Source organism: Phalacrocorax carbo, chromosome 13 (assembly GCF_963921805.1).
Source record: "Phalacrocorax carbo chromosome 13, bPhaCar2.1, whole genome shotgun sequence".
In the NCBI taxonomy this organism is placed as follows: domain Eukaryota; kingdom Metazoa; phylum Chordata; class Aves; order Suliformes; family Phalacrocoracidae; genus Phalacrocorax; species Phalacrocorax carbo.
The window spans coordinates 5,032,467-5,052,395 of NC_087525.1; the positions used below are offsets into that span (position 1 = coordinate 5,032,467).

General features: G+C 50.5%; 1 long non-coding RNA gene across 1 annotated transcript in view; it reads left to right on the top strand.

Annotated features, from left to right (window-relative positions):
- LOC135315589 (uncharacterized) overlaps nucleotides 1-19,929 on the top strand; it is a 199,563-nt gene that overhangs the window by 157,280 nt on the left and 22,354 nt on the right. Inside the window, exons 15-17 of the long non-coding RNA XR_010375067.1 lie at nucleotides 4,131-4,245; nucleotides 5,085-9,570; nucleotides 10,116-10,267. This is a non-coding gene — a long non-coding RNA (uncharacterized LOC135315589). The remainder of the gene's footprint in view (nucleotides 1-4,130; nucleotides 4,246-5,084; nucleotides 9,571-10,115; nucleotides 10,268-19,929) is intronic.

Below are 19,929 nucleotides of genomic sequence, written 5' to 3' on the forward strand. Positions count from 1 at the left end.
GCATAGTGTTTTTATTTATGTCCCCAGGGATGTAGGGGGTGGGATTAAACAGTTGGATTAAAGGGATCTGCTTCTGCCTGGGTCTGTAAGGCAGGGCTAGGGCACATCAAATGGGACCATGTCTGCAGAGGGGAGAGCCCTTCACACCAAGTTCAGCCTGCACGGGGTGGCAGAGCTTGTGCTGAGCACAGGAGAGGTGGGGTAAATGATTAGCCGTGGCTGCTGTCCTTTCCCTGGGATGTTCTGGGCTGGCCCATGCTCCTCCTGCAGCCCAGTTTCACCCCCTGTATTCAAAAAGTAAGTTGTGTTATCTCTCCCTTACCTTTGTCTAACAGGTTTATTCCTTCATCAGACACGCACTAGAAAAAGCTGTCCTTTCCCTACTTTTATTTTTCTTCCCTATCATGTTGACAGGAAAACTTATCTAACCAGCTCTTTTCCCCCAAGTATAAATTCCAGAGGGCACATGCTGCTGGGTAATCAGGCAGAGCAGCCAAAAACCCCCTTTCCCACACGTGGCAGCAGGCACGGACTGGATGCTGTGCAGTCAGTAACTCCAGTGGTCTCCCTCCGACACGTGAGCACTGCCAGCTAAGATTTCAGCCCAGCCCATAGCATGGTAGAGCAGTCCATCCACCCAAATTTATAGGTGTGTGTCTCAGCTAGGTGCCTCCCACGTGAGCAGCATGGGGTGGAGGAGGAGGAGGAAGAGGAAGAGCAGGTCCTGAGATGATCATGGGTGGTACCACCTTGGTGCTTAGCGTTGCCCAACCCTACTGTGTGGCCAGAGCTGCTTCCTGGGGTGCCTCGCTGCCCTGATGCCACCCCCGTTTGCAGGTGTTGGTTACAGGGTGTCCATCACCCCGACATGGGTCCCGCTCCCACACAAGCTGCTTCCCACTGAGCGCCTGCAGCAGCCTCCCCGGAGCGGCTCGGATGCTCTCGTTTGCCTGGATTGGTTTGTTTATTGCCACCATTGATTACTTTTGTTTGGGTAGGAAGGGCAAGTCCCCCGAGGCTGCACACCGGAGACCATTACTGCATTGGTGTCTGAAAGCTTCGGTGCAAAACCCCCTCGCTGCTGTCAGCCTGGCACAATTAATCAACCAGCGCCATTCAGAAGCTGCAGGCCAGTGTGTCTGTACTGTAAAACAAGTCTGGCCCTAGGACATCGTTACTGAAAGGCCCACTTGGGGTAAAAGGGGCTCGGCTCAGAGGCATGGCTACTGCTGGGACCCCAGAGCCATACCAAATACACCATCCATTTCCTAAGAAGGGGCCCGGGCACTGCATGGAAAGGCCACCCATCTCTCTAGTGGTACACATGGGCTTCTACCTCCCTCGTGATGGGGGACCCCAAGGCGGGAGTTACTGCTCCCACCTTCTGCTGTGTGACGGCTCCTGGGGCTGTAAACTTAGCTGAAAAGCCAACGCAGGAACTTGTGATGGTCCCTCTTGGCCTAAATTTAGCCTCTGTATCCTTTTTTTAAGAGCAGAAAAGAACAACCCCTTGCTTTCTCCAGGCTGTGCCACCATCTCTCCACATGTAGCTGGTCTTGGAGCACAACAGCAAGTGAAAAGGAGCAGGAGCTGACTGGTTTTATATGCTATCAGGAGCACATTTCTCAGTAACACAGTGACCTAATCTCACTCTTATTGATTTTGAGCTATATATATATATATACACACACACACACACACAGAGGAGAGACACCCACTGCTGAAAATACAAAATCCTGAACTGCTGGAAGGGCAAAAATTGTTTCCTCTGGGTTTCTTTTCAACTCCAGGGAAACAAAGGAGCAGGCAGAGGGCCTGACCCAGGTCCTCGTGGGTCTGTGAAATGGGTCCCCGTTCCCAGCCCAGGCGGTGCTGCAGGAGCATGGTGCGTGTGGTATTTAAGCAGGTGCTTCTTCCCGGTCCCAGGGCTGAGGTATCCAGCCACCCAAGAACGTTACTTTCTGCTATTACCGCTTCCTTCCCTGGAATATGCAAAGTGGGAAGAGAAAAGCCCCAGCAGATTAGGCAGAGCAGTTTATCTGACAGGCCAGCGCTCTCCTGGATAAAGGAACAAACAGAGTTTGTCTTGTGGTCAGGGTGACACTTTGCCACAAAAGAAGAGCGGGGAGAAGTTAATTAAACTCTAAAGAAGCCATTTATTAGAAAAGGAAAGTAAGACATGGCTTTTCTTCAATACTGGAGAAAGGTTCATTATAGAGGGAAACCATTCTTTAGCAGTTAATAAACTATTTTCTACCACCTGGCTTTGAAGGATGGCTAATGGAGTGTCCATGGCTCATTTTAATGTGCAGTTTTGTAAGGTGTCCATGGCCCATTGGCTAAAATGGCTTAGAAAACAGCTGTCTCTGAAAACTAGGGAACTGGAGAGCCTGGCAGGTCCGCAACCGAAGGCAGAGACGTTGGTGCATTGTTTTCCATTTGCCCTGCGCGCACAACTGCCATGAAGTCCCTACCCGAGCTCCGTTCCTGCTGGGGTGCGCTGGTTGCTGCTCCGTCACCAGCCAGAAAGGACCTTGCTCTGTCCATACCTACAGCAAGAGCCAGGACTTGCAGGCAGACCGGGAGCCCTCGTCAGGCGGGCTCGGTACCGGCTGGAGCACATCTGGAATGCTCATCCAGATGTGCTGTCAGGGACAGCCTTTTCCTGCCAATGGCACTTTAAAAATGAATTGCCAATGAATGTATTTTAAAAACAAAAAACCTAACCAAATGTGGGTTTGGATTACGTGGACCCAGGTTATAGAACCAGACACTCAAACAGCAATTATAAAGCCCCAGTAGCTCCTTATCGATAAACCATTTAAATCCTGAGTCTCTGTTTGCTCCCAGCTGCATTCAATTTACCCCAATCACTGTCTCCCTTTGGGTAGGAAAATAAAACCCGCTTGTTTTCCTCAGCGTGAAAGAACCTACTTTCACAGAGGAGCTGGTAAATACCACAGTTACAACTCCAGAGAAGGCTTTTCAAACCATGGAAAAGGCAAGATATTTCAGAGAGGCCATTTCTTATTTCAGCTCACGTTAGCTACGCTAAAATTCGACAACCTTATTATCTATGAAGGAAGTATGCATGGAGGTAGATGTGACTGTATCCTACCTGTACCTTGCTCCCCTGTGGAAGATGCTGCCTGGAGAAGATGCTTATGCACTTGCTGATGATACAGCCCCAACACGCATCAATCCGGCTGCATCTCCCTGAATTTGTGGTCCAAATGGGTCCGGGGAAAAACAAATGACGTAGCAATGTTGGTTGACAACAGTGAGTTAATACCCCCAGAATGGGAAAAGGACCGTATGATACTTAGTGAGCAGATAATAAGATGGCAGATGAAATTCAAGGCTGCTTAATGAAAACAATGCACAGGGGAAAAATCATTCTAACTTTACACATACAGCGATGGGCTCTGAACTGGCTATTACTGCTCAGGAAGGAGATCTGAGAGTTATGCTAGAAATATCTCTCAAAATGACAGTTCATGCTCCACAGTAGTCCAAAAAAGCAAACATAATTGTAGGAATTACAGGGAGGTAAGAGAGACTGAAATGTGGAACATTACCATGCTGTTTAATGAATGCCTGGCATATCCCACCTTGAATAGTTTGGGAGTAGGTCTGGTTTTCCCATCCCAAAGAGTGGATGGGAAGAAGCCTAGAAAATTGCCCACTGAAGGCAAGGATTGATAAAGGTGGGGCCAGACATGGAGCGATGTGTATCATAGAGCTGAGGAATTAATTGGCAATGATAGCTCAGTTCAAGAAACACTTGGTATCAGGAGCAGGGAACATCTGGAGAAGTTCCAAGAGGGGCAAAGGCAAACCCTTTACCCAGCACCCAGTTAAGAAGTAGGACTTGCTGCCACGGCAAATTATAGGTGCTGGAAGCTTACGTAGACTGGGAAAATGGTTAGATATTTTCACAGGAAAAAAGCGATGCTGTGTGTGATGAAATGGTTGTGTCTCCCCGTCCTGGCGCTGGGTGGCTGCATGGTGTGACAAACAAAAGGAGCTTCGCCAGTGCCTTGCTAGGGCCTGCCCCGTGCCACCAGCAGGAACCAATGGTCCCCTCCAGCTGGTGGCTTCAGATTTCTGCCTTTTCCACCTCCATCCAGACCTGCTGAGCTCCTGTCAGAGGCTTCCGAGCAGACCGGCGTGCTCCCAAACACCTCTCTCTGACATGGCTTCAGTTGGCCAAGCACGGAATTCACTGAAGTTATTATTTTTACGGTAAGTATTTAAAGAGCGCGCTGAAGGCGTTGGTGGTGGTTTCCCTCTCTTGTAAATACACCAGGAGCAACTCCGCAGCCTGCCTGCCTGCCTGCCCTCTCCCCCCGGGGTATGTGGGAGCTGGGTCTCCTTCCCGGCGCGGAGCGGGGACGAGCAGAGCCCCGGCAGGCTTTCTCGGACGCAGTAGCCCTCAGGCCTGGGAGGTGACGCTTCATTCCTCGGCAGAGTCCAGCTGCCAGAAATAATCTGCCCGATGGCGCACTTTATGGCTGGGCAGACAGGCTGAGATTCACAGCCACCACTTACCAAAGAATAATGAAACATTTCCTGAGACGGCAATAAATATGTCCTGCCATGAGAACACTTACCAGTACCTCTTCGATCCAGGAAGATGTTTTAAAACTCAGCAAAGTGGGATTTTTTTTAATGCTTTCTGGTTGCAGTTGCCCTGGCTGCTCCTGATCGGCAGGGGGAGGGGGAGCAGTGTGACGTGGTTCATGGCTCCCTTGGGAGATCCAGCTCTGGCCCAAAAGTGGGTGCTGGGGGTAAGCTCCTTTCTGGGCTGGGTAGCTGTTCACCATCCTCCTCCTCTTCCCACCTGGGGCCTACGCCCCTGACACTGATTAAAACAACATGAGCAAGTAGCTTATCGGTTACAAGGGATCAATAACCCCTGGCTTGTATTATTCAGCCTAAGAAAGCCTGAGTAACGTGGGGCGGGGGGGACCTGAATAGGCAGTGGATCGATAGCTCTCCCCATGCGAGCATGCAGTGGGTCAGTGGGTGAGGGTTATTTATCAACGCCACCCTCGCCCTCCCTCCCTCTGTGTCATCTTCAGAGGCTGCGATTAATCCATCCCCATAATGCAGAGCAAAGCCAGTGCCTGCTTGCTCAACTCCGCTCCTGCTCGCGACGCCTCCGAATGGCATCACGTCCAATTAGCAGAGCTTAATGAAAAAGAAGCGAGCCCGGCGAATGCATGCCTGTGCTTACGTGGCTGCCTGGGTGTCGAGGAAGCAAAGCTGCGTTTGAAAGATGTCCTTGAGTCAGGAGGATGACCAGGAGGAAAATCCCTTCTCCCCAGGCTGGTGGAAAGGGAGGGGTCTGCAGCGGCTGTTCCCTACCAAGGGGCTCTGTTCTGGTCCAGAGCAGCTATTTCCCACTGCGAGGAGAGGCTGACGGCGTGGTTCGTGCCAGGGTCTGCTGGAAATACGCTGCACACTCAGCACACCCCACTTGGCTTCTTCCCCCCAGGACAGTTTTCCAGCAGTGGGAGCGCACAGTGTGCCTTCTTGGTGTCAGGCTGACACGGATTGCAAGTAAAAGCCACCAACTAGCAAGAACTGTCTCCAAGGGCCCCCGGGCCATAACGTGAGGCTCAGGGGAGCCCAGCCAAACGTGGCCAAGTCCTCTTTAGGGAGCAGCAGGGCTGACGATAGCGGATGCCAGCCAGTCTGCGCCCCAGAGGGCTGGGCTCCCTCCAGTCCACAAAGACAGAATTGCCGCAACTCCCTCAGCACCCACCCTGTGCTGGGGTCTCATCCTTCCTCTCCCCGTGCTGAGGATATCTAGCCCTCCACAGCACAGAGCCACGGCATGGTGGGCTACACCCCGTGCACAGGGCAAGGGCAAAGCCAGGAGGAGATGGGATGCACCACGCTGGGCCAGGGGGTTTGCCACCTCTGAGCGGGATGAACAAGCATCCTGGGAAGAAATACCCTTAGCAGCCCTGGCCACAGAAGGAAAAGGTGGTGTTTGATAGTGGAAGGAAAGCTGATGGTGGGAAAGCAATGGATTTTTAAAGCCCAGCCAGTGAATCAGTCTCATTGCCGTGGTCACTTAAAAACAGATCAGCAGAAATAAAGTAGGTTTAAATCTATAGTGGCTTGGAGAAGCCTGACCAGTAAAATGAAGCTGGCAGCGCAGTGACTTGCTGGGAAACACGGCAGAGACTTGCTCCGTGGGATGTCCAGCTTGCAGCAGGGCCGCACTATGCACCGTGCAGCGATGCCCAGCACAGCCTGGACCGTAACATCTCAGTTCCCCGCATCTCCCTGCTTGTCTTGGAGACTGTAACAGCTGTAGGTGGCACAAGAAGAGGGACGGGAACACGCAGCAGGGAGTAATGGGGAAGAAGGAGACATCAGATGGCAACAATCAACAGAGAAGATTGACTTAATGGGATCAGCCTTCATTTTGTTCTTATTATCAGCACCTTGGGAGTGCGGCTTCTTTAATTAATTCCTTTGGTCTCTAAAGCACGGAGCTGAGGCCTGTGTTCTATCAGCAGCTGCTTGCACTGGTGCTCGTGGGTTGGGGCAGGTAGAGAAGCGCGGAGGTCCCTACGCAGTCACTCAGCACTAGGTATGTCTCTACAAACCTCTTCTCCAAGCGGTTTAGCCCTCCTTTGGAGGAGAGAAAGGGCTTAGTGGGTTTTAGTAACTCAGGAGTGAGGGCTTTTCTTCCTGATGTTGTCATGGTGGGATTTTTTCTTTATTTTGTAATGCATTTACAATATTATTCTGTTCCAGTTATGAGGAAGGTGGGAATGGCTATTTCTTCATCTTGCTTGGGAAAGAGTGACCCCTTCCACAAGGCACTGACACCTTCCAAAACTGCCATGTATTTTGAATATGTTCAGCTGTAACGTGGAATTTCCTTGCTGGCTGCGTAAGCGCCCGGTTTCAGCCTGCGTTTCCCTGCTATTGTGTGGCCACCAATTCACTGGCTTGTGGGGGAAAGTGTTTGCCTTGGCCTCCATCAATGGTTCACTGGGTTTTTAACGTGAAGTGGGAGGAAAGGAAGAGGTCAATTTATGTTCTTGGTATCACTCAGCATTTTATATGCCTTTGGTAAAGTTGTGACTGTTATCAAGGCTATCGAAATCTCCAGAGTCTGAAAATCAAGGTGAAAGCTTGCTTTCATGGATTATTTCCAGTCACTTTTCTTCTGGCTCTGCTAAAAATAACGCAAGAATAGCTTTCTTCAAACTTTCCTATTCCCTCCTGGCTGGAGCGGAGAAGGTCAGGAGGATGAAAGTGAAAGAAGAGTGGGGGGATGGAGCCACGGCAAACTCTTCACAGGTACCGGTTTGGAGGAGATTGCTGACAGTTTGTTGGGTTTTTTTTTCTTTGATCTAAACCTGATTAATTTTCTTTCTGTGTTTCTTTCCTTTAGCTGATGCAATGGCAAAGGCTGAGTCTTCCAGTCCTTCTAGAGCAGAAAACTTGCCGTTTTAACCATTTTCTTTTGAAAGTTAATTAGAAACATCCCCAAAGCTATAGGTTGGTCTGACAATATTGCCCCCTGTGTTGTAGGACCTTTATCCAAGGCCTTGGGACGATGCTGTGTTGCATACCTTGTGTTAGGCTAGCTGCCTGCTTTCCTTTGCAATGGCTATGGGTTTTGTTGATTGCTGGACTGGTGCCTAAATTTGCCGCATCTTTTTAGTCTGAGGTGTTTCCGTGCGATCTAGCAGGAGATAACGGTACCACAGGAGAGAGCCAAGGTATGATCTCAAGGTGCGCGTCCAGGAGAGAACTCCTTTAGGCCGCTCAGAAATGGCAGAATAATAGTTCCTCCCTAGAAAAAGGGAAAAATGGGAAGACGGGTGCTAACCACAAGTGGGGAGGCATTGCAGCTAAAGAATCCTCACATGGCAGAGATTTCAGCTCATTACAGAACTACTTCAGTCAGCTGCAAGTTTCTGAATTGTGATGATTTTTTCCTAGCAAGGGGATGACGTGGCGTTGCTTCCTTCAGCTGTTCATTAGCGGTGTGCATAACAGTGGATCATCAGGTATCCTTCCCCATCCACAAGTTCATACTGCTTTTAACGTTCTTTATTAACAAAGGGCAGTCCAGTGTCACTCAGGAGAGAAGGCACCTTTGCAAGAAAGAGGTTCATTCTTGGCCCCAGCCATCGTAAAAGCTCCACTCAGAGTCTCTTTATTCCTCCCTGCCCGCTTCCCTTCAGGGACAGGTCACCCCTCCGCAAGGAGATCAGGTGAAGGGTCCGTCCCAGCTGCCACCTCCTGGGAGGGGACTTTGCTCACTGCCCCGCATCAGCCTCTGATGGATGCCCTCCTGCCCATGGGAGCAAAGGGAGAGGGTGTTTCCTCAGCTGTGGCTTTTCCAATCATTCCCTTTCCACCTTTTCCTGGCTCATGGTGCTCTCTTCCCCTTATAAACTGATATTTTAATCCAAGCCTAAAAAGCTGCCTTTCCCACCCAGCCCTGCTGCCCTCCGCGCTGGGCGCCAGCTGCAGTAGCAGATCACACTGCAGCACAGCCAGCTTGGCTAATGAGAGCCTAACTCTCCTGCTCCAATGTACCTTGGGTTAATTAGAGGTGAAAGTGGCTTTTTATTTCCAGATGAAACGTGTTCCCTGTGGTTTTGCTGCTCGCCCTGAGTTGGCACAGCAGCGCTGCACGCAGGAGTGAGCAGTCTGCGGGAGCTCTCCTGGGGTCCCAGCCTTCTTCTTTCCCCAAAATTTCTGCTTCTGGGCTGCCCTGGGGACACCCAAAGAGCTAAGCTGGCTCCCCGCATAGAGGAGGTGCCCCCCCAATAAATTTGTTGCAGGTTGGCCCCTGGGGAGCCAAGAGAGCCCCACCAGTTGCGTGGGGAGGCGGTGACGGGGGCTGCCTCGGGGTCGGTGGCATTTAGCAAGTTCCACTAGCTTCTTTGGTCACGGGTTATTGATATTATTGTGCACCCACCCCGATGCCTAGATAGGCGTGGTGTTGCCGACGTGTGTTGTCCCAACTTTTTCAAGAAGGGCTTTTCAGAACCATGTCCCAGGATATGAGCGGTGGGAGGCTATCCTTGGAAAATTAGTAGGGGAGGCATTTGTTTCTCCAAGGCTTGCGATGAAAACCCTAACTAACCCTAACTAACTAAAAGGTGCAGGGCTTGCTGAAGATGTTACAGGCCATTTTCAGCTTTCTAAGTGGGGCAAAGCCAGAGTTTCTCCGCTCTTCCTGCACTGGTGTAAGTGGTGCAAGGCCCTGCTTAGGTTTTGAAGCAGCATCTGCAGAGGTCAGATGTGTAAGACAAGAGGGCCATTGAGGATGTCAAAGATGGTCCCAGGGGGACTAGAAGAGAGCAGCTAAACCTTCAGGGTCCTGAGACAGCAATAAACCCTTCAGCCATGGTGCCCTTGAAGGCAACAGGACGTCGCCCAGGGGAGAGCCAGCACCGTGGGAGAGCACCCCGAGGCAGCCTGGGGTATCAGGAGGGATGCCTGGGGACTAGAGGCCACCTGAGGGACCAGCTGAGGCGATGCCAGGTGCCAGGCAGAGCTGCAAGGACCACGGCCAGACAGGTAGGCTCTGGGGCTCTTTCAACAGCCTCCTCCTATGTCACTTAAGGAATTAAATAATAATGTATTTATTGAAATTTGTTGTGTTATGCCATGTGCTGGAAGCAGCAGATACGCAGCCACTCAGGTAGACTTTTAGAAAAGAACAAAAAAGCAACATGTGGAAGCGTTTGGCAAAATTTCTACTGAAAGGAGGAAACGTGTTTATATGTATATATAGTCCATCGGCCCTGTCAGAACTGTGGTCCCCCTTGCTGCTCCAAAGAGAAGGGAAAGAAGACCCACAGCACACCTGGCAGGTAACATAAAGGCAATGCAACGCTGTATTTCTGGGGGCAAAGCGCTGCATCGTCAAGGGTTAAGCTGAAGCTGCAACTGTGCAATATGTTCCCAAAGATGAGAGCCAGACAGGCGCTTACGGGAGACAGAGGCATTAGTGGCGTGGGGGGACAGGCGGCTTGGCCCCCTATTCCTTGGTAGCTAGGTACCACTTATTTATAGAAGCATTTTATGGGCAGAATTTGATGTCTGCACCTCTTTCCCCACAGGGAGACAAGTGACTGTGGAGACCCCCGCAAGCCTTCAAGCGCGGGTTAGCGCAGCATCGATCAGATGCTCCTCTCGCCACTTCTGCCAGCAGGGCTTTGCTGTTGTTTCCCAGTTACTCGATGGGGCTCTCTTCACTTCCCAGTTTCTTTGGGTGTGTTTGCAATAATGTGAGAGAAGTTCGGGTTGTATAAGGAGGTTGGAAGCAAAGCAATAAAATTAAATAGCATCGTCTTGTGATACGGTGATCTACCTTGTTCTTAGACCGGGAAAGATTATCTTCTAAATAATTTTTTATGTCATTCTAGGGTGCAGGAGGGCTCTTTTGTATTTACTTACTTTCTTCTTGTCTCTTAAGTGACGTGCTGGCAGGCATACGATGAACCTCAGCCCCGATCCAGATGCACGTGCTTACATCTTGCGCGTGTACAGGAACCCACGGGCAAGGATGGGCTTGCTAAAGGCTTGGCGTTAACCACGGCCTTAAGTGGGTGTTGAGCCTGAGATCCTGCTCATGGTGCAGAAGTGGCCACTGAGCAGCTTGTGTGAGCCGACGTTAGCCCACGGATCATCTCAAGTGGTCGCTCCAGCTGTTTATTATTCCTTATTGGTAGCGTGTGACTGACCGCCAAAATTACCCTCTGTTGCTTTTGTGCTCTGATTAGACTCCTGCAACTTTGGAAGAAGTGGGATAATAAATAACACATCACGAGGAGTGAATAACAAGCGCTGCTGTTTGTGCCGAGGGGTCCTTCTTTGCATGCCGAAATGGGGATTTATCGTGCTCGCTTTTGCCTGCTATTTTTCATCAGTGCGACGAGTTTAGGTGTGGTTTTTTAGGTGTGGGTTTGGGTCTTGCTGAAGCAAAGAGCTGTGTGCAGCCTCAATGCGCGTTAGCCACGGGAGCTGGTCGCGTTGGGCCAACTCTGAATCTGAATTTTCAGAATTCAGAAATTTTTCTGAGAAGAAAAAAAAAAATTAAATAAAGCTGGGGGGGGGGGGGGGAGGAACCCAACCCTAACGCTTTTTGTTCCAGCAACGTTCTGCTACCAGTTAAATAGAGAATTGAATATGATCAGCCAGGTAGAAAAATGAAATAAAGGCTGGGTTTGCTTGACGTTGCTGCTTTCTTGGGCTGTGTTTTTCTCTCCGCACATGCGGGCTGGTGATGCTGACATAGTTTGGCCATGTCAGCAAAGGCTAGGAATATTTTTTTTCTCATCTGGTGCTCTCTGCCTGCTGCTGTCAGCTGCTTGGACAGAGTCACCTCCCTGAGTCGCCTCTTCTTTGGTGTCCTTTGAAAGCTGGCAGTGTCACCTTTTGAAAAGGAAGCTAAAACTCTTTACTGGAACACTGTGGGGAAAGAAAAGGTAATGTCGACTAGGCAAAGAGATAGATCGCCTTGGCCTGCCTATCAAAAAAAAAATAATTCCCTTCTCTGCATGGGTGGGAAAGGTATTTTCCCCCCATTTTTTTCTCCTCCGTGCTGGCCACGATGTTCAAAGGGGAGGTGGCTTCCTGTGGAACGTGCTCCTTGTCCCCCCAGTGCTAGCAGGAGTTTTGCCATCAGCACCCGTCGGGGCTGGGATGCCACACTGGGGTTTTGCTGTGGCTGCAACCAGACGGGCCTTTCTAACTCCATCCTGCGGCACTGAGCACGGCGCGGCTGGAGGTGCCAGCAACGCTTGTGCAGGCGGCTCTGTGAAACCCCAAATCAGCCCCTTTCCTACCAGTAGTGAGTTAAAGTACTTGCAAAACCAGCCTCTTGCTCTCGGCTCTGGGCAATATAACAGCGTCGCAGGCTCCTTCTCCCTCCTGGGTTTTGTTTTTTCCCCTTCTTATTTTCCCTAAGGACTTCTGCTTTTGAAATACTCTGTTGATTTTTTGATCTCTACTTTTGAAAAGGCCGCCAGGAAGGTCTTGTCAGCAATTTAACAGGGAGATGAAAGAAAAAGCAAAAGGGGATTGTTAACAGAGGGATAGCGCCTGACATCTGGACGGGGCTCATGCGTGATAAGACGGGAGGGGTGTAGGTAAATCTGCTGCGCTTGATCTCTCGCCAAGGCAGGGCTCGAACTCCACGCCTTTAAAGCACGTCTGTGTGGACGGAGCCCAGGCTGACCAAATCCCCGGCCGTGCCTGCGGATCAGGTATGTGGGGAGGCCTGGGGTCCCCGCTCGGACGCTTGTGTTGCGTTAACGGTAGGAGTCCGTGGAGTGGCTAGGGAGGGGTCCTGCCTTTGAGTCCCGAGGCTCAGGCAGGACCCCCTTGCTTTCTAAACTCCTTCTCCGAGAGGAGTCTAGGTGCGGCTGAGTCCAGTCTTAGTCTCAGACTTGGTCAACGGTTTATTTTCTAAGGGTTGTAGAAGTAACGATTCATCAAGGTGTTTGTTGCTAGTAACTCATTCGGCAGCTGCCCCGGCCGGTCGCGTTCAGTGAGGACGATCCCGGCCAGATCAATGAATAGTGCAATTTATTAAAGCGACAGATACACAGGTTCTTTGGGTTACTGGTGACGAGATTGCTGGTTACAAGACACACATAAATGCCAAAGATATGAGTACACTGCTAGGCTACAAGTATGCAAAACAAATATGGAGCGACTCTAATACATTAGAGACTTAAAGTGACCCTACAGAGGTTTCCGATCTTACCCAAAGGCGTCCCAATGTGGGGGGAAGGAGGCTGGTCCCAGAAGCAGAGTGGTACGCGATGGGATCTTCCCCAACACCCTCTTTCTCGCCACACTATTTATACTACTTTTTATCTTTCAGGTGGAGCCTGAGTGGCTCTCGTCATACATACCTTTATTATGATTGGGGTAAAATTTCCTTGCTTTACTTCTAAAAGTATAGGCTAGAAGGAATTCCAAGCGCATGCGCAGTGAGGGGTGGCCGCACCTTAGAGGCGGGTAGCTTTGGGATGGAGGTGTGTTTTGGTATGATAATGATATTATAATGAGCAAAGCTGACCAAAAGGACAGCACTTTGTCAAAAGCATGACGGACTGTTGGCGCGGGGTGGCAAATATGCAGCGTGCCAGCTCCATGGTACCGCGAGCTCCCATTTATCCCAGAGCCTGGCCGCGATGCCTCCGCACCGCTCCACCCTCCGGACAACTCCTTAGAGTCAGGAGGCCAAGTTCTCGTGGCGTTGCCGACATCTGTGGTTACTGGGGAACTTGGGTGGAATGGATTCCTCACATGGCAGCTGCGCTTCACCCTGACAGCTTCTTCAGGGCTGTACCTTTCCTAAAATCATAGGTTTAATTTCTAAGTCACCTCCAGCGACTATTCCACAGCTTGCTGAAGTCAAAATTCATCTGATTGACTTCCAAGGGATGTAAAGACAATTTGCCTCCCCTGTCCGTTTTGACTAGGGGAGACCAAAAAAAAAAAAAAAAATTAAATAAAAAGGAAGCTGCTACTTCAAACCTGAGTCCCCAGGAGACGGAGGATGCTTGTTGTAGGATGCGAAGCTGGCAGCCAGGGATTTGGGGGTGCTGCTGTCCTTCCAGAAAGCTTTGTGCTACAAAGATCTCCTGGGAGATCCACTTGAACCTGCGCGTGGAGGTGGTTGGAGCAGGGACCTGGAAAAGCAATCACTGGCTTGTTAGTTATGTAGCTTGTTAATTACTTGGTTTGTCTTGGTGCTTTTCCATTCCTCCAATGGCTTTGAGCTGGTTTTCGGTAAAAACCAGGCAAATGAATAGGAGGATATTTTAGTTGCTGGCCTGAGACTCCTCTGGGGCTTCACACACCCTTCGCCTCTGGTGGAACTGAGAGCTAGTGCTTTAATAGACCGGTTTTGTAGTAGATTGCACCCACTGCCTCATCCCCAACCTGTGCAGGGACCTGGCGGGCAGCTCCAGTTCTGGGCTTGGTTTTGCCACTTGGGCCCCATTTCTGGTTTCTGCTGGCCGCCCCCTGCAAAGTTTTGCTCTGTGCCAGAGAAAAACACGATGACAAAAGCTCAGCGTTCGGGGAGGGACTTTTTCTTTGAGTGCAGAAATCTGTGCGCAAGGAGAGGTTCCAGCAAAGAAATCGGTGTTGAATGCACACTACCTTCCTTTTTTTGGTCCATAGCTAGGAAACAAGAGGCAGGTATTTGGGTTTTTTTTGTTGTTGTTTGTTTTTTAAAGGGCAAAGGCAGCAGTGGTTAGCCATGGAAATAATTTCGGCTACTGCCTGCATTAGAGATAACTCTCCATAAGAGATGCTGGCTCAGATGCTTCTTCTACTCCATCCACGGGTAAGAACAACTTCAAAACTTAAATCCAATATATATAAAAGCAGAGAAGGAAATGTTTAATTGTCCTGACTCTGCTGCAGGTTGATAAGCTCACACTGATTTTCTGTAGCGAAGTCTCCAGAGCGAAGGGGTTGCTGTGTGTACCTGTATGCGTGTGAATGTTTCTCACTCCTTGGGTATTTCTAATCTCCCGCTGCGTGGCAAAAGCTCGATGCTTCCTCCAGAAAATGGCCATTTACAGCACAAGTTTGTCTGGGTTCTGGTTTTTTTTTTACTTTTTTTTTCTCTCTTCCTTTCTACTGGCTTCCTACAAACTTTCCACCAGAGTGGGGAGAGAGGTGTCGGGAAAGATGTCCCTTCACCAACACATATCCCTCAACCTGAAGCTCAAACGCAGGTTCATATTCACCACATAATTTAAAACCATACTCTCGGGGGGTCTAATCCCTGCCTATTTCTGCTTGTAAACACAGCGAGAATAACACAAATAAAGGCAGTACCCAACTGGGGCTTTACCAGTAGCTTGAACTATTCTGTACTGGAGAAGCACAGAAAAAATGTCCAGTTAACTCTTTATTTATTTTGAAGGTTTGTTGGAAAGAAAAAATAAATGAACGCAGCAAGAAGGGAGGGTCCAGCAAGTTCTATAGCTTATCTCTGAAGCCTACAAGCTCCGGGAATTTTGGATGTCTAACTGGAACCTGGCTCTTTATCTCACCTGAACCTCCAAGCCTACTGAGATTTTTTCCCAGTGCTAATTACAAAAAATTGGTTTGTCTGTAGTGATGGAGAAATGCCCAGAGGAGCCAAAAAGGAGACAAGCAGTGTTCAGGTGGGGGAGGGCGGGGTAGGAAAAAGAGAAAACACCAACCTCCCTGGAGATGTACTAGGCTTAGTAGGGCTGCTTGACACATGTCGGATAAAATAAAAAAAAAATAAATAAGAAAGCCACAACAATGCTTATAAGAAGATTAGCTTGAACATGGTGAAATTTCTCTAGGGACTGTTCATGGCTGAAGCTCAAACCAACAACCAGGGCCTTATCAGAGTAATGAATTTCCACCACTTTGGGCCATTAAAAATCCTCCCCCCGGCCCCTTTCCCCACCCGAAACACCTTTGATTTGGGGTGCATCTGCAGGGGATGGTTCAATTTGTGCCGTCCCCCTCCTCGGCAGGGTGGAGGTGCGGTGTTGGGAGTTAACTCGCTGGAAATAACCTGATGTGACTATCTAATTTGTGGCTGCCACCCCTTTGGGAAAAAGGCCTGTCTCTGGGCAGCAGCTTATCCTCAGGCTCATTACGACATTGTTCCGAAACAAATCCCCCGGGCTCCTGTCTGCAATCACTTTTACATACGTGTAGGCAAATGCGTCTCCATCTGCGCTCGCCACGGTGCGGGGGGAGACGGAGCCAGGGCCGTGTTACGGTGGGGAGAAGAGATACGGCTGTAACTGCTTGTGCGGGCAGCGGCTGGTGACCGCTGGTGGTGACCGCTGGTGGTAACTGCTGGTGGTGGCCGCTGGTGGTGACCGCTGGTGGTGACCGCTGGTGGTAACTGCTGGTGGTGACTGCTGGTGGTGACTGCTGGTGGTGACCGCTGGTGGTGACCGCTGATGGTGACCGCTGGTGGTAACTGCTGGTGGTGACCGCTGGTGGTAACTGCTGGTGGTGACCGCTGGTGGTGACTGCTGGTGGTGACTGCTGGTGGTAACTGCTGGTGGTGACTGCTGGTGGTGACCGCTGGTGGTGACCGCTGGTGGTGACCGCTGGTGGTAACTGCTGGTGGTGACTGCTGGTGGTGACCGCTGGTGGTGACCGCTGGTGGTGACTGCTGGTGGTGACCGCTGGTGGTAACTGCTGGTGGTGACTGCTGGTGGTGACCGCTGGTGGTGACTGCTGGTGGTGACCGCTGGTGGTGACCGCTGGTGGTGACCGCTGGTGGTAACTGCTGGTGGTGGCCGCTGGTGGTAACTGCTGGTGGTGACCGCTGGTGGTAACTGCTGGTGGTGACCGCTGGTGGTGACCGCTGGTGGTAACTGCTGGTGGTGACCGCTGGTGGTGACCGCTGGTGGTGACCGCTGGTGGTAACTGCTGGTGGTGACCGCTGGTGGTGACCGCTGGTGGTGACCGCTGGTGGTAACTGCTGGTGGTGACCGCTGGTGGTGACCGCTGGTGGTGACCGCTGGTGGTAACTGCTGGTGGTGACCGCTGGTGGTGACCGCTGGTGGTGGCCGCTGGTGGTGACTGCTGGTGGTGACTGCTGGTGGTGACCGCTGGTGGTGACCGCTGGTGGTGACCGCTGGTGGTGGCCGCTGGTGGTGACCGCTGGTTGGGTTTCAAGCAAGACTAGGGGTAGTTTTCATTATCCTGAAAGCCAGTGGACATGGGTTGGCTGTTTTGGGGGTGTGTGTGTGTGTTGTTTTTTAGAAAAGTGACTAAACTGCAAACATAAAGAGACCAACCTGGAAAATTTCCATCTTCAGTTCTCAGCAGGTGTAAGCATATGGGAGAGCAAAGAAGTCAACGCACACTCTCCTTGGCTGTTTTTGCCCCATCCAGTGGTGCCATGGAGCTGCTCTGGTGTTTTCGGGGTTGGTCCCTGCAAGCGTTGCCTTGCCAAAGTCCCAGGGCTGCATGCTGCAGTGCTCCTCCTGCCTCTGCCACTGCTTTTTCTGTGGATGCTCTTATGCTAAAAACCATAATTATCATGTTTTTAGCCCATATACTTTGGTGAATCAGAAAAAACCATGCTACTAAATGCAACAGAAAAGTGGCTCTTTTATATCCCCTTAATGGTGGGAAGTGCTGAAGGCTGCACCAACACCAAAATCTTTCACTGGTGGTAGCAAGTCTTTAGAATCAGGTTTGGAAACCTGTTTGGGGATATTTTGGTGATAGTTCTGGGGCTGCGTGTCAGGGGGCTGGAGGGGTTGGTGCGGGATCTGTGGCACATAGCCGTGAGTTATTTCATAGACGCATGATGGTGGTGATGTTTATGGTATATGGAAGGCACGCTTGTGGTGCTGGGGGAATTCAGGTGGGATTTGTGATGGGTGGGCATTTAAATTTGAAGGTCTGAAAGAGCTTGTAGTTTTGGCGGCAGTTGTTCTCCTTGGTTTTTGGATCACTTGAGATGGCTTCAATAAGTCCGACATCGTTGCCTACCTTCAAAACCATTGATGGCCAGCTCCAGCTGGGTTTATTTACCCGAAAGCCTGTGCTTTGAACTGCCTGCGTGGCTAACGTGGGCAGAAGTTGTCTAGAGACAACTTGGTGGTTTTCCAGTCTATGAAATGCCCAGATCCAGTCGGGAGCAGCTGGCGGGGAAGGACCCCCATGCCGGCAGCCAGCACATGCATCACCAAACCCATGCTCACCCTGGCGTGGTTTGGCACGCTCACCCATCCCCGGCAGCACGCTCCTCCAGGATTGCAAGTGATGAAGCAGGTGTGAGAACACAGTGGCCCTCCCTTGTCACGCAGAGGCGGGAGCGAAGGTGTGGGACACCCCCTTCATCCTCCTTCCCCCCTTTGCCCTGCTCTTCTGGGCATCCGTGGGTACAAGTTTCCTGCTGGCCCTATAGAGTCACATGGAAAGGGCCGTGCAAAGGGCTCGGGAGCGGCCCTTGCTTTTAAAATTGCTTTTGCAAGAATTTGCTATGGCAGCGTTGCTCTTGCTACAGCAGACATCCTCCTGGGGTTTGCACGGTGCACCGCGAGAAACTCCCCGAGGGCTCTCTGCCTAGTCTGGCTTTGCCTCCTTTCCATGAGTGATGATCATCCTCTCTTTTGTCATCCCCCTGCTCCAGCGTGGTGGGGAAATTATTTATTTGGGAGGGGAGGGGCTGTTAAAGGAGGTGGATTATGCATTTGTGATTTAAATACGTGGAAAAGGGACGAAAAGCCTTTTCTTCCTTCTCTTCCCCCTGCCCCGCCTCCCTTGGTGGGCTAGGTGCTATCTCCTGTATTTTTCATCCAAATGGAATGGTTTATTTTTACCTTTTTACAAAAATAAGCATTAAAAGCTACAAGATGGATCACCTGCATGCAGATCTTCAAGGGGAAGGCCATGGGGAATATTGCGACCGAGAGGAGGATGAAGGAATAAGTCAGTAATATGTGTGGAACTGAAAGGTGGCTGGACCATTCATTCCCATTATGAAGAGGTGCACCACCATTAATAATCATTTTAACAAGAGCTGGCCTGAGCTAGCAGGTCTGGGCTACATTTCTGGAGAGTGAATTTTTATTTAATATAAAAAAAAATTGCCATGCATACAAATGAAAAGCTACGGCGGGCTCACTTCTCCTACCTGATATTTATTATTGCATCCCCTGCCTTGAAATAGGAACATTTATTTGGCTAACGCATATTAAAAGGGCTGTGCCTGCCTTTCCTACAGCACTCAAAACCCAAAATACTTTGACTTAAAACTCCAAAACCGCTAGTTTCTGAGCAGCTGGAACCTTTCCAAGGAGGAAAGGACCACCTCACCTGGAGGAAAGCATCGAGCCATCAGAAGTCCCATGTTTCTAAGGGGATCATGCGAATCGCAGAGGCTGCACAGTAAGGCTGGAGTTTGCCAGAACTTCTGATTTTGCTCGGGTGCATTTCTGTAGCTCTGGCTTGTCTGGAAAATCAGCAGAGTGCAGGTTCAGGAGACGGAGCGTTGCTGAGGATTTTACCCATAAAACCACATCTTTTAAAATAGATAATGCATTCCTTTTTAAAGGAATAAATGAGTAAAAACCTTCGAGTCTTTTATGAAGCAGCCGTCAGGAAGAAAGCTTTTAATCTTGGTGATTTAAGAGAACAGGGAAATTAGTTGTTAACCAGGTACCTCTTGTCTACTTTATTTTTTCAGGGGAAAAAGCAGGAAGGCAAAGAGGCAAACCTGAGACAGGGGTGTCTGGGCTGCAGGCTGGGAGCTAACCGAAGCCCACCGGTACAACCCCTGCGCCAGCCACGTTGCCCGACGCTGTGGGAGCGTGGGCAGGAGGAGGCACAGGAAGCCCTTCTGCTCTCACATGAGCCAAAAGCATCCACGCACATAAATATAGGCACCTTTATCACGATGTACCAGTATTTCACCTACACGTGCCAAGGCAGGTATACGGGACAGGGGACATGCAACCACCTATGCATGGAGTGGGTCCTACTGATGCTGTGGGCTGTGGCGCCCTGAATCGCCACCAGAAAAAGGTCAAAAGGGCCAAGAGTCTGGGCAATGCAAAGCTAAGGTGTTCGTTTAGACATGAAAGTCGTGGCTGAGCTACCTCTGTCAATGAGGAAAGGACAGGCAAACTCTGGAGGAGGACTATCCCAGGGAATGTCCCATGCCATGGTGGTGTCAGAGTGGTCCTGGTCTCCTGGCACTTGGTATGGCATCCTGCAGGTCGGGATGCTCTACAGGAGGGGTCTTCTCTATAGACAGACCTACTGCCACCTTAAGGTACTTGGATTTGGACAGAGTTATGGTCTGGGAGGTCTGCAGGGCATCCCAGTTTGTTCTGTGCTGCTGGTGGTATGATCGCAAAGTGAACTTAGCCACTTTGTCCTCGGGAA